This window comes from Cygnus atratus, chromosome 5 (assembly GCF_013377495.2).
Source record: "Cygnus atratus isolate AKBS03 ecotype Queensland, Australia chromosome 5, CAtr_DNAZoo_HiC_assembly, whole genome shotgun sequence".
In the NCBI taxonomy this organism is placed as follows: Eukaryota; Metazoa; Chordata; class Aves; order Anseriformes; family Anatidae; genus Cygnus; species Cygnus atratus.
In genome coordinates this window covers 8,727,548-8,740,914 of record NC_066366.1, presented here as the reverse complement: position 1 = coordinate 8,740,914, position 13,367 = coordinate 8,727,548, and the positions used below count along the sequence as shown (strand labels likewise).

Genomic DNA, 13,367 nt, shown 5'->3' with positions numbered 1-13,367 from the left:
AGTACAACTAAGAGTTGTCAATCAATATAATGTTGATTTATCCCTGCAGCAGTATCAGACTGCTTGTAGGGGGGTAGGACCATTGCTTTTTGCTGAATTCAATTTAAACTACAGCATAGGCACTAACGATGCCGTAGATACTACAAAGAGCAAAGCAGAAGCACGCACATCTGGTTTCTGTCTCAGTGGAGGTTATGCATTATAGTGATTGATGCACAAGGTCCAAATTTACTGATAAACTAATTGTATGATAAAGTAGTTTGTGGGGCTCTTAAATTCCCCCATTGCAATTGTAAGAGAAGCAATAAAAAAGTCAATATTAGAAAAGAATAAACTTCTTAAAAGGTCCACAGTTGGTCAATACACAAAAGGCGCTTCAGCCTCCCCCCACAACTGTATCTTTACACTCCCTGTTTCATTAACACAGTATCTCAACCTGTTTTTCAAAGAGAAAAAGGTCAAGAAGCTACAACTTAGACTCCCTCTCACTTGGTTGTCGGGAAATATAAACTAGTCCTGATTACACAAATGAGAATGATGTTGATGTGCTCGGGTTTTGACACTAGAGTATTTTTTCTATTAATAATTTTAATTGCCTGAGGTCAGTTCTTATATCACTACAAGTATTTTATGTTTAATTATGTTTATTCATGTTTCCTAGTTACCTATCTTTGCTATTTTTTCACATTAAAGGACTGGAAAGTTCATTGAAATAAACTTTTCCAACTCAAGCAATGCTAAGAATTGCAATGAGTTATAAACACGATTGGAGGTTGCAGGCGTATCACGTTCGTAAGACAGTGACTGAGCCGTGACGCCACTCTCTGATGATTCAGCGATCACGGTTCATGCCCCGGAGCCCTTCATGCACCCTGCTGACACCAGTGGGACCAGTGAGCCCTCAGCACCCTTGGGGACCCAACCGCTCACTGGGAACCCCATGTGTCTCTCGGCCTCGTGGTTCACCCCACATCTGGCCCTGTGGCTGCGGCCTGCCAGGTGGCCGGACTGCCGTGCCCCCAACAGCTTGGGGTGCTCACCATCAGCACCAAGTGAAATTTCACCTTCGGTGAGCAACGTCCGCAGAGAGGTGCTTCAGCCTTGTTTTAGCAGGGAAAGCATTACGAGAAACAGTGAAGTTGGGAATGCAGAATCAAAGATCTTTCATTAGACGCGGTTCTCAGGCTGTGTGTGTACAGGACAAAGCAGCAAAATCCACCCTTTCAGTCACTGGGACTGAAACCACAACATTTATTCTGGAGAAAATATCGCCTAATAGCTCGGCGCCATCACCCTGCAGCTACAGCAAAAGCAAATTAAAAAAACTCCAACCAACAATTAGAGTAATTGGTCTCTTCTCATGTCTGCTAAAGGTATGCCAGTTTTCCATCGCGCGGGGGATCTGTACCCTGGATCCTATCCCATGCCTCCTAGTCAGGGATTTCAGTGCAATTTACGTGCACAGAACTGCTGCAGTAACAAAGCTCTGTGGTAGGTGCAGATGAGCTCCTTGCCGATGAGGAAGTGCACGCGCCCGCCATGCGGAGAGGCATTAAGCTGCTCATGACCACACTTGCTGTTGAGCTCGCCCCTGCTGCACCCGCGCCTCGCCCCCCTGTGCAGGTGCCTCTGCTGGCATCGGTTGGCGATGAGACTGAGAGCGAGTCACACGTGGTGGTGGCAGTGCACATGTGCCCCATCAGTGTGCCTCCTGGCCGGGCACAGCCACCCCAACAGCGGGACAGGAATGGCAGGAGGCAGGCTCCACGGTGGTGTGGGAAGGGGAAAGAGAACCTCCTCCACCCCTGAAGGCCAGAAGCATGTGGTTCCTGGGGTTGGGAGAAACCAGAGCCGCGGGCAGTGAGACGAGATGGCCGGGGACGCTCCTGTGACAGAGCCAGCCACTGGAGCCCTGCGCTGGAAGGGGATCAGCAAGCGGGTGGTGCGCATGTGGGTGAAAGGTGCTGGGATTGAGTCAGCTCTCCTTTCCTCGACATACTCACTGTGCTTCAATTAGATGCAATGCAGCGGATTATTTTTAATATTTAAAGGGATCGGTTTCCAGAGGTTTAATAAACTTAGCCAGGCACCTTGTCTGACCTGACTGCATGTACTTGCCTCACCAAACCCTACTCAGTCCGTAACTCTGGAGAGCTTATTTTGGATACATCCTGAAAGTAAGCCAGCCCCAAAACCTCAGTGAAACCTCTGTGGCCACACTGCAAATGCCCCTGTGTGGTTACTTGGCTTTAGGCAGCAAACCTCTCCTCTGACATCAGACCCTAGCTCACCAGGTATGGGCCGCACAGCTTTACTGCCCCGAGGTGATGCCCTTTAAAACAGGTTATCGAATTATTTCACCTAAGAAGCACCTCGAGAGGTAAAAATATTCTCCATGTTAACAAACAGAGCATTAAAGAGAGAAGTAGCTGAGGAGCAGTAGACATTTTTACTAATCGTGATATAAAATCATCAGCTCAGCAGTAAAACCTGGGTCCTAGCAGCAAAACCTAGACCACATCACGTCCTTCTCCTCCCCCAGTCACCGCGACTTGTGGTTCACGACACAAACGCTGGATTAGTTGCATTAAAGCCAAAATTTCCCTTAACTAACGCATTTCATTTGTTTGCTGTCTTTTCTGTTTATTGAACACTTGGGATTGTTAATCTTCTGCTAATTTAATAACTGGAACCATGTGGCGTACAAGCATTGCCGCATTCCGCCTGGGAGATTAATGGCAGGGACGCGCGGCTCTGAAGGCCCGGCCGCGGGTGCTGGGCTGTCGGTGACGGGCGCCCAGAGGTGAGACAGGAGCACGGGACAGATGTGCAGCCACTCCAGGTCTGAAAGTCCAGAAGTGCTAAACCAGAAAACCAGCGCGAATTTTTAAGCTGCATTTAAATAGCCTTCCTCGAGCCCGATGCCTCTTCTCAAAAGGGAGGATGTGGCCTCCACGAGACCGTGTCGCCACCCCATGTGCAGGGCTGAAGTGAAATCCAGCCCCTGCTCTGGCAGGACACCTGAGGCTGAGGTCCCATGCGTTTTGGGTACAAACTCAAACAACCTTATCAGCATTTATTTCCTGGACACTCTTTATTTTTTGTGGAGTTTACACAGCTGAAAAGCAAATGATTGCAAAGGAGTGGTGCCTTTAAACACCTCCTTGTTTTCCATTAGTTATCCTGTTTAATCAGCTATAACTCATTACAATCCAATGATGTCGTGCACGGCCTTATTGTGCCTTTGGTTATTTGAATATAAACACCACTGAAGTCAGCAGGAATGCAAAGTGTGTAAACCAGCACAGAGCCCAGTGCTAGGTTTTAAGCAAGGATTCTGCGGCGAGGAATTTAAACCATTATTTTATATTTTTGTTACCTTTCTGTTTGATGCTTTACCCTGCTCCATGCTCGGAGCAGAATCCGTTTCCCTTCCAGGCATGTATAGCGTGTTCCCCTTTGGTTTCCTAATTTGGGTTAGATCCCATCATATGAAAAATATACTCTGATATTGTACCTAGAGCACATTGATGAGGCCTAAAGAGCTCTTCTGTGATGGGAATTAAGATCAAAAAGGATATGGAATTTAAATATTCAACATTTTTTCTTGGATATGAAACAGAAAAATTGTTTTGATGCAAAAGTCATTGCGACAGAATATGTTACTTAAACTTTGGGACCATATTAGGGTAAAATGGCTTTTTAGAAAGGAATTGCACTGACAGAAACTCCTTCATATGGAAATTATGACATTTTATCTATTGCCTCTTACTAGAAATGTTTAAAAGATCCATTAAAAATATTCTTTTAAGGAGCTGTATTGAGATAAAAGAAAATGAGTAAGAACTGGTATAATCTAGGGGCTTGTTTCTGATTAGTTTCTTAACGTATGCCCCATTAACTGCCAGAAACCTGGAGCGGTTGTCGGAGTTTGGGAGGCACAATGACAACATGCTCGTTTTACAGCTGGGTTTGCTGCCCTCTTGTCTGGACACCCCCGGCCACATGGCCGGCTTGCCCCAGGAGATGCTGCGACCCAGCGTCAGCCTGCCAGGGACACATACAACCCTATAACTTTCCTTTCCTACCCCTTCCCTACCTGTGCTATCATAGCCTCTGCCTCGCCAAGTGGCCATGAAGCAGACCAAGGCAAATTGCCCCAGCTGTGGCTGCAGAGCATCCCATCTGAGGGCACGGCCAGCGGGCCTGCACCATGGCAGTGGTACTGGGGTGCACAGGGAGGGCTCATGGCCACGGCTCCGTCGCACCACTGCAGTGGTCCCAGCCCTCCAAGCCACGAAGTCTCCAAAGTGCCTATGTCCAAGAGACACGGGTTGCTTCTTTACAGAAGAGTTGCCTCTCTACAGAAGGAGTTAAAGTCCCCCTGCCCTTGTTCCCTGTCTGGGCTGTCACCCACAGCCACTGACAGCTCTGTAGCCAGACTGGAGAGGGAGAGGCTGCTGCGGGGCAGGAGGGCATTAGCGTCCCCTGCAATTAGCACTGGGAGCCGAAGGCAACCGTGGGCTTCGTGGGAAGGGCTGGCCTGCAGGGCACCTAGGGGGTCACATGTGGGCTCTGCTGCCATCCCAGCCTGAAAACCACGTTGGAAATGCAAATTGAGGGAAACAAAGAGGCAAACAGATCCAAACGAGTCTCAGCACTGTGTCTGCATCATCCCCAGTACGTCCTGGGGGAACAGGCGCTGAAGCCTGTCCGACTCTCAGTTTCTGAGAGGGAACTGGCATCACACACACAAGCCTCGTGTTTACAGCCCTGGCAAAGGCGAGCTGGACGCCGTGCTGCTAATCAGAGCCCCGGGCAGCTGTCACACAGAAGCAGCAGCTGGTGAAATGGCCTCTGGTGGTGGTGGAGGCGGCAGTACATCGCCTCTGTCCTGCCCTGCTGCTCTGGGGCAGGCTGGCGTGCCAGGGGATGGGGCGAACCCAGCAGAAAACAAATGTGGAAAGTCCATCTTCTCTGTCTCTCCTCTGCCCTGAAGCACGTGCCTTGTGAGAGCTTGAATTTCCACCCCACTTTGTCTGGAAAATCCCTCTGGATAAACGATTATGACATTCTCACCATTTAAAATTAACTTTCTCGCTTTGCCTTAAAAAAAGGCTCAGCGTTCTTGTCAGATATTTCGGTCGCTTTGGGCTCCCTAAAAATTGTGAGCTAGCAGAATTTTCCTTAGTGAATGCTGCAGGAGATCTTTGATGGGATGATAAAAATAACTATTTGGTGCCAAAGGCGATAGACTGGGGAACAAAAGCCTCTCTGAAGTCAGAGAAGCTGGGATCTTTCAAAGAGTTCAAAAAGAAAAAAAAAAAAAAAAGAGCTAAGAACAGCAGTGGGTATCCTGGACTATGACCGTGGTCAGATCAGCTGATGACTGAGTCTAGGTGAAGGATTTGGAAGCAGGCAAACAACAGGTGGTGGGCGGGAAAAGCGGGAGAATCAGATCTGCCTGGGGAATAGGTGGTGGATAGAGTGACGGACGGCTGAGGTAGCGGCAAGCACCAGGGGAAAGAGAAGAATCGGGTGAATCCATGATGAAATTCTTACCTCTCACACCACCCCAACCTTTATGAGAGACCGATGCACAGCAAGAAAAGCCAAGGAAAAAAAACTAGACTTGAAGCATTAGTTCCCTTGGGAAAGGATGAGTGCAAAACATGTGGCAGATATTAGTCATGTCACTTAGAAAGGTGTTCAAATACCACGATGAAGGATGAGTGTGGTATAAGGACTTAGAATAACTTAGTTGGTAAACCAAATTTGGGACACAGAAAGAGACTGATATGGGAAATACTGTAAGATTCACTCCTTGTGTGGATGTCTTTCTATAGCCAATAGATACATTATTCATTTTATCCCTTCTGATGCAATAAAATTTCAACAATAGCATAAGCAGTATCACACTTCAGGCTACAGCAAGGGGCATGCACAGAAGCAAAGGATGTTTGAGATACATTGTCATCCACTGGAAAATTCCAAAACTAGAATTTAGCCTCTCTTTAAAACTATTAGGGTTTTTTTTTTTTCTTGGCCAATTCTATTTTATCAGATATCTGTTTACAAAACTCAGCCAAATATCCTCTCAGATGGTTTTATAAACTTTCAACAGATGTGAATGAACATTTATTTGACAGAGCCAACTAACTACCTCGGCAGCTCCATTCTCTTGACCCCGTTCATGACTTTCACTGCATCCCATTCTCAGTAGAGTTGGTCAGTTTTCAAAAGGTATTTGCTGTCAGATTTTTTTTTCCTTTTAGTAACCACCTGTTTGCCTGAAATCCATTGTCCTCATTATAAATTTAGTTTTGCATCTGAATATTATGTCAGACATAATTGTAAGTTTTTGATGGTAGTTTTATGGGGAAATATTGAAAGCCTCTTTGAGCACAGTGTCAAACAATATAGAACTGAGACTGCGTTGAAGATTTTGGAAAAGAGATGATTTTGAAGTGTCAGGTGCTGTTGCAGATCTGTCTCTCTCATCAACATGTGGCTTTTTCTGGTTCCTCAGGGAAAAACTGAATGGCAGTTAAGTGATAAGTATGGAATGACCACTGGGCCACCGTGTAACCTTCGTCCATTGCTGTTGTTTTAAAGAGTCAAGTGCGCAAGAGAGTAAATACACCCAAAAGCAGGATCAGGCCTGAAGTCAATATTTTGAAGTTTCCATATCTGCACACGTTTAGTGTCTCTAACAGAGAGATAACACCCTGCAAGAGTGAGTAGGTCAAGCTATACTGTTATGTCCTATCCTATGCACTAACAGACCCCATCCAGACAGTCTCCATCATTCTCTTTCCATTTGCATTCATGTCTTTGAAAAAAAAAAATCTACTTATAAAGAATCTTGAACTTTTTTTTTTTTTCCATCCGCGGTATTTTTCATCTTTTTAGTGCTCGGGTAAGAGTTTTGTAACACATCTGTATTGCTGATGAACAAACTGAGGCAAAAGAACTGCAAAGATCTGCCACACAACACACAAACAATAGAGGAGCCAGATTTATGCTCTGGGTTAACAATGAAGTAGACAAGGAACCAGCCTGGCTGGCCTTCCCTCTAGCCTGTCTCTGAAGAGGATGTATGGAAATACATATGAAACTCACATGAAGCAAACCCTCTGGACATCATCCATGTTCTGCTCTGCTGAACAGATGAGAGAAGGGTTAAATCCTGAAACATTCTCACTGCCAGGGTCCCTTCCTCCTCAACGTTCCTCATTTTTTTTTTTTCCTTTTAAAGTGCTTCAGCTTGTGTGTTACAATTTGTTATAATAATGGAATCTAGTCAGAAGCTTGTGGCCCCATAAACTTTAGACATAATTTTAACTATGTCAACTTTAAAAAGTCAGTATCTGCCTCATCAAAGGGCAATCATGTCCAATGTGGGTGTCTGTGCCAATTGTGTTTTGAACTGCAGCAATAATCCAACCTAACCATGCGAATAGCTTTTCTACACCCACATTTCTTAATTATCATCATGAGACTGAGGTAGCTGAGACCAGATCTATAATGTTTTCTGGATGTCAAAATGCCCACACACCTTCTGTAATCCTTGTGCTACCAGCCCCCTTTCATATTGCTTTTAGCTGGTCCATCTAATTATCTATTACCGTAACTGTTTAATGCATTTTTCATAAGCCCCACAAAGGATTGTCAGGAGGAAGGGGCTCTGTTTAAGAAAAAGGAAACAACTTGTCTGCCTAGACCTCCTTCACTGCACAACCCTATAAACATTTCAGGGGATAATAAACCCCTCCTCACCCCTTTCAGAAAGGAACCATTATTTCTTACAGCCAGGTGAGACCTACGCCTCTAAAAGTCTCTGTGTACATTGCATCCAGAAACAACGCATTGTGTTCAGAGGTTTGTGGTCTACTTCCCATTTTGAAATAAATAAATTCATTATTTTCACATGCGCGACAGTCAATAACGGTCTGAAATAGCCAAGCAGTGAAAATGTTATGACTTAATGAACGCGTTGCGTAATCATTCTTGCCAAATGTCAAAATAAATTGGAGGCCAGCGTGTATGGTTTACGCTTGTTAAATTTGGGTTGTGCGCGCTATTTTGGGAAGAAAAACAAAGAAAGACCAGACCACTAAGAGGTGGGCGGAAGAGAAAGTATATATTTAGGTGCTTCTGGCGAGACCTCGGCCGATCACAGCCCCACCGCACACACCACCCACGGGAGGCCCTGGGGAGCCACTTACCTCTGGAGGAGCAGGGGGAGCGCAGCGGCTGAGCCCCCCAGCAAAGCCCCCGCCGAGGGGCTGGGCAGGAGGTGGGCCGTGGCTATTAGCCACTCTGAAAGGTGCATTTTGTAAGGAGACCACAAGAGTTTACGGGTACCCCGTCACATCCAGTGCTGGCACACACGCATGGACAAACGCGGGACTTGCCTGCCTCATGCGGAGAGTTTTCTGTCTGTCCGAGCAACAAGTACCTTGGAGGCTCCAGGTCTGGAAAGCTCCCCACAGCCAAGGGCCCAGCCCTTTGAATGCTCAAGTGTGTCCCAGTTATCTGCCCTCTGAGGCTGCCTCAGGAAACCACCAATTAGGATTACGTGATAAGCAAAATTACTCCCATACTTATGTGATTAGGAAAATAGGTCTCTAAAGCTACACGTTCAAAAGGAGATCAAAGCATTATTGTTCTTTTGTGGTTAGGTTTTGACTTACGTTTCTCCCCGTTGTGTACGTGTTCTAGCAGTAGTACCCAGAGGCCCCAGCCGTATGTTTCTTACTCCACCACTACTTCCAACGGAGGGAGTGCCGCCAGGGTGCTGGTATTTCTTACTGCCCTCATGAAAGGCACGGATACACATATGTGGCTTTCGTTTATTTTGTTTCATGACACAGGGAAGGGGGAGAAATCCTTTTCATACACCTACATCTATCACATAGCAACTAAGAATAGAAGCAATATTGAGACAGATGGAAATGTTAACAGTGACAGCTCACAAGCACGAATCACACATTTGTGAAATAATGAAATGGGTGGGCAGTTGTTATATGAACTCTATGTCAGTCGTTATGTTTTCCTGGCTATAATTTTGCAAGAGTATGTCTCAGAGATATTTTCAGGGAATGGGAGAAGTCAGTGCCCTGCGTTGCACTGCACCTTGCCTGCGCGTGGGTGCAGGGATCACTGGAGCTGTTGGGCGGTTTGCGCACTGAACAGCTCGTCATGAGCCCCAGGACGTCCCATCACATCTTCCTGCCAGGGCACTTCAGCATTCCCAACAATGAGGTGGGAGAGAGGCAGAAAAGAAGTGTAAAAATATTTGGAAGCCCACCTGCAAGGGAAACACGGGCTGCTCAGATTTGTTTAAAACCCTTACTTCCAGGCATAAAAGTATTTCATGTTTATGTATCATCTGCCCATGTTCTGTGGTCCCTATTGCTAGCTAGACTCGCCAACCACGAATGGCAAGAAGCATGGCAAAGCCAGACCTGCGTTCCCCAGCTCCTTCTTTCTAGCTCTTTATGCCCCAACTGCCATTGTCCCCATTTTAAGGGCCACTTGGATGAGCCTGTTTTTGTTAGCCCCAGTTTCCAAGCCTCCGTCCAAGGGTTTTTTCCCACAAACAAAAGAAATGCTGCATTCTCCATCTAATGTTAGCCCAAAGGGGAGGAAGCTGTGAAAGCACCTCTTCATACGTCTTTCAGCTTGTGCTACCTGCCTGTTTGCCAAGTCTGAAGGAACCTGCTGATTTTCAGGGAGGTACTGTTCCTTACACAAGATACTGTTTACAGCACTTGAAATTACTATTTTTTGCAAGAAGAATGAACTAGATCTCCTGAAACCTTATGGATGCTCTTTTTGTTTGTGTACCTGATTAAAAAAATTCTAGCAGCTACATCTTAAGAGTGCTCAGTGGTGATTTACTACAGTGATTCATGGTAAGACTTACAGCACTGAGCAAAATCTCTCCCTAGGGATTCATCCACCTTTCCAGAATTTCTCGTGGCTGGGCAATCATATGCCACCGTATTTAGGAAGCAGAGCATGGTTACTAAATGGCAGCCAGCCTACATTTTCTTTGGGCATTTCTGAGAGCTCGACAATATCGGTGTGATAAAGAAACAAAATAAAGGACTCGCTGTGCAAAGTCAAATCCAGCCACCTCGGATCAATGAAATGCTATGCAATCCTCCAGGCCTGTCAGGGAAGGCCGCTAGAAATAAGTAGTGGGAACTGTCAGATCATTTTGAAATTAGAAAATTATTGAAGTACTCTGAAAATCAAGTGGTTATGCAAATGGAGAGGTACAGAGAATGAAGAACTTTAGGAAAGATCAGGCCTATGTCAAATACCACATAGGAAAACATCTCATGCTGGACACAGACACCTGAGAGTCACTGAACCACTGAAAACAACACTTGTGGCATCAGGTGAAATAAACAGAGAACTATTAAAAAGGAGAAAGACAGGCTGCCACATCAAAGCTTTGCAGGACGAAGAGATACTCAGAGGAGATCGGACATTTTACACTATCATAACCATAAGAGATGAACGGCGGTGACGAACCACCACCAAATGGGTGACAGCTCCTGGAGAAATACTAGGTACTAAAATCAATAAAGCTACTTGCAGATTAAGGTATGAGTCACTGCGAGCAAATGTGACCAAATACGGCCCCGTGTCATTTGTTAGCAGCCGTCCGTCCCATTCGTCTCCACAGAGAGCGATTGGAACTGGACACAAACAAGACGGCGGAGGCAGGAAGGGCAATATCAGAACCCAGAGGTTTTAAGAGCCGGTGACAAAGTAACGGGTGTAAAATTAAAGTGTATGAAGACATACAAGATTATCCCCGGAGTGGAAAATTCACATAAACAGAAGCTCCTTGGCAACCTCCTCTGTACCAGAGCTGTGTATTTTGGGGACTGGACAGCCTTGGGTAGGGCTCACCGCCACCAGACCCCAGTACGTGCGTTCAGGCACTAGTGGCACCACCTGGCTCCTTCCCAAGTGAAAACAGGTCAGAGGACGTTTGGGTACGAATTTAGTGACACGGGGACCGCAAAGGAGGTGCGTTTGAGTGCGCTCCAGCTTGCCGACGACAGACATTCCTGAGGCCGGCCTCTTCTCGACCAGTTCCTCCTCGCCTCAGAGCTGCCGAGAAACGCCTCCCATCGCGCCTAGCCCGGGCATCCCGGCAAACGCAAGTTTTCAAAGTGGAAACGGAAAAATACACCGCTCCTGCGCCTGCCCCTGCCCGGCCGAGGGCCCTTTTCCTCCGCGGGCAGCGAGCCCCCCGCCCTGCACAGCCCCTCGGGGCCGTCCCGCAGCACCTCCATTTTGGCTCGGCTCGGGGGGGGCATCCCCGGCCCACGCAGGACGGTGCCCACGGGGGGGTTGGAGGCGGTCGCCGTGACAACGGCGCCGCGGGGGGGGGGCGGGGGGAAAGCCCCCGGGTGCGCAGCGGGGATGCCGCCCCCTCCCCGCCTGCCGGGGGGTTCCCTCCTCGGCGCCGCTACGTGCGAGCCGGAGCGGGAGCCCGGCGGGAGGCGGGGGCGGCGGGGCCGCGGGATCCTCCCTCCCTTCCTCCCTCCTTCCTTCCATCCCTCCTTCCTTCCATCGCTGCCTCCTCCCCGGCGGGGCCCGGCGCCGCAGCGGGGCGGCCGCGGGGCTGTGCCGCAGGGAGCGCCCCCGCGGTGCCCGGGAGGGGGGCACCGCCCGGCTCGGCTGCCCCTCGGGGCCAGGAGGGGGGCACGGGGACGGGGTCTCCTCGCCGAGGCAGCGCCGCTTGGCTCGGAGCCCCCCCGTCCGCGGGAAGAACCCCCCCCAAAAACACCCCCGGGTTTGGTGAGGGTGGCTGGGGGGCGGAATCAATGCACGGGCTCCGCGCACAGCCGGAGACCCCCGGAGCTTGTCTACCTGTGAGCACTGCTGCTACCACCGCTGCTCCGCCAAACTGCTGACTTTCTAGAGCTTATTTTTAGCCCGGAGACTAAATATTATTAGCTACATTTCTACGTAGGAAGGGGGGGGGGGGGGGGGGAGACTAGAGAGGGAGATGAGCAGAAAGCTTATCCGAGCGATCTCCAGGTGGGGGGGCTGCGTTTGGGTTTCAGGCTTGTCAAACACCTCCCCCCCCCCCCCCCCCCCCCCCTTTTAATTATAGCAAAGTAGCTGCGGATATTGGATCATCAGCAATACATGCACGGCGCTCCCGTTCCGTCGTAGCTCGCACACACAGAGGGGCCATCAGCGATCCCTCAAGCTGGGGACCGGCTCATCTCCATGTAGGTAAAGATCAGCTGCGTCTCTTTATCTATGCGAGATCAGTTGTGCATAGTGCCAGCTAGAGCTCAGCTGCATCTCTTTAGCTATGCAAAAGCAACTTCCATCCCCGGCTAGGGAAAAATCCATCGCATCTGCTTATCTAGGTAAAGATCGGTTGCATCTCTGCCCATAGCATGCACACGCACATCGAGATACGAGATTCCCAGATTAAATCAGGCACAACTTAACTCAAGTCGTAGTGAAATCTCATCAAGCTGCTCCTACCTTCGCTAGCCTCCACACACCGCCCAGCCACAAAGGTACCAAAACTCGGCAAAGAGCAGGAACCCGTGCCCACGGCACCGAGACGGGGGCAGCAGGCAGAGGGGTGCCGCCGGGGGATCACCCTCCCGCTTACCTTAGTCACAGCTAACACCACAAGCAGTGGCTAGATCGTGGCGATAAACACTCGCATTTCCCAAACTTGACACCGTCAAACCAACCCCCGGAGCTTGCAAGACTCTTTTTTTTTTTTTTTTTCTTCCTTTTCCTATTCCAGCCCGCACCGCTAGGAATTCAACTTCGCCCAGCTCCAGCGGGGCGAGAGGGCGGCAGGCGGGGAGGGGAGGGGAGGGGATGGGATGGGAAGGACGGGAAGGAGGGGTGAGGAGCGGGGGGGTCGGTACCGGCTGCCCGCGGCTCCCCGAGCCCGCCGGGGCGCGGGGCCTCCCCCGCCGCCTCTGTCCAGGGTGCTGCCCCGCCGCCGCCGGCCCCGCGCCGCTGCGCGCCCCCTGCGCGCCCCGGCCGCTCCTCGCCGCCGTGTCCGTCACGTGAAGCGCGCGGCGCTGCGCGGCCTCTGCGCGCCCCCTGCGCGCCCCGGCCCCCGCCCGGCACGGCCCGGCCCGGCTCGGCTGGGGGCACGGCCCGGCCCCCGGCCCGCCTGGGGACAGCCGTCGGCAGCGGGCGGCCGGCTCCGCGCCGCTCCTCGGCGGCTCCAAGTTTCTCCGAGGCGGGGATCCCGGCGCAGCCCCACAGCGGAGCGTTCCGGGGAAAGTTGCGCTGCCCGCACCGCCGTGCTGCCGGCCGCCGCGGGTCCCGTCCTCCGGCACGCCAAGTGC

The 13,367-nt window shown here is 49.8% G+C and overlaps 1 protein-coding gene across 1 annotated transcript in view; it reads right to left on the bottom strand.

The window, feature by feature from the left end:
- Nucleotides 1–12,687, bottom strand: part of BDNF (brain derived neurotrophic factor) — a 37,344-nt gene extending 24,657 nt beyond the window's left edge. The window contains exon 1 of the mRNA XM_035550373.2: nt 12,668–12,687. The gene's annotated coding sequence lies outside the window, so the exon portion shown is untranslated. The remainder of the gene's footprint in view (nt 1–12,667) is intronic.
- Nucleotides 12,688–13,367: the final 680 nt, after the last annotated feature.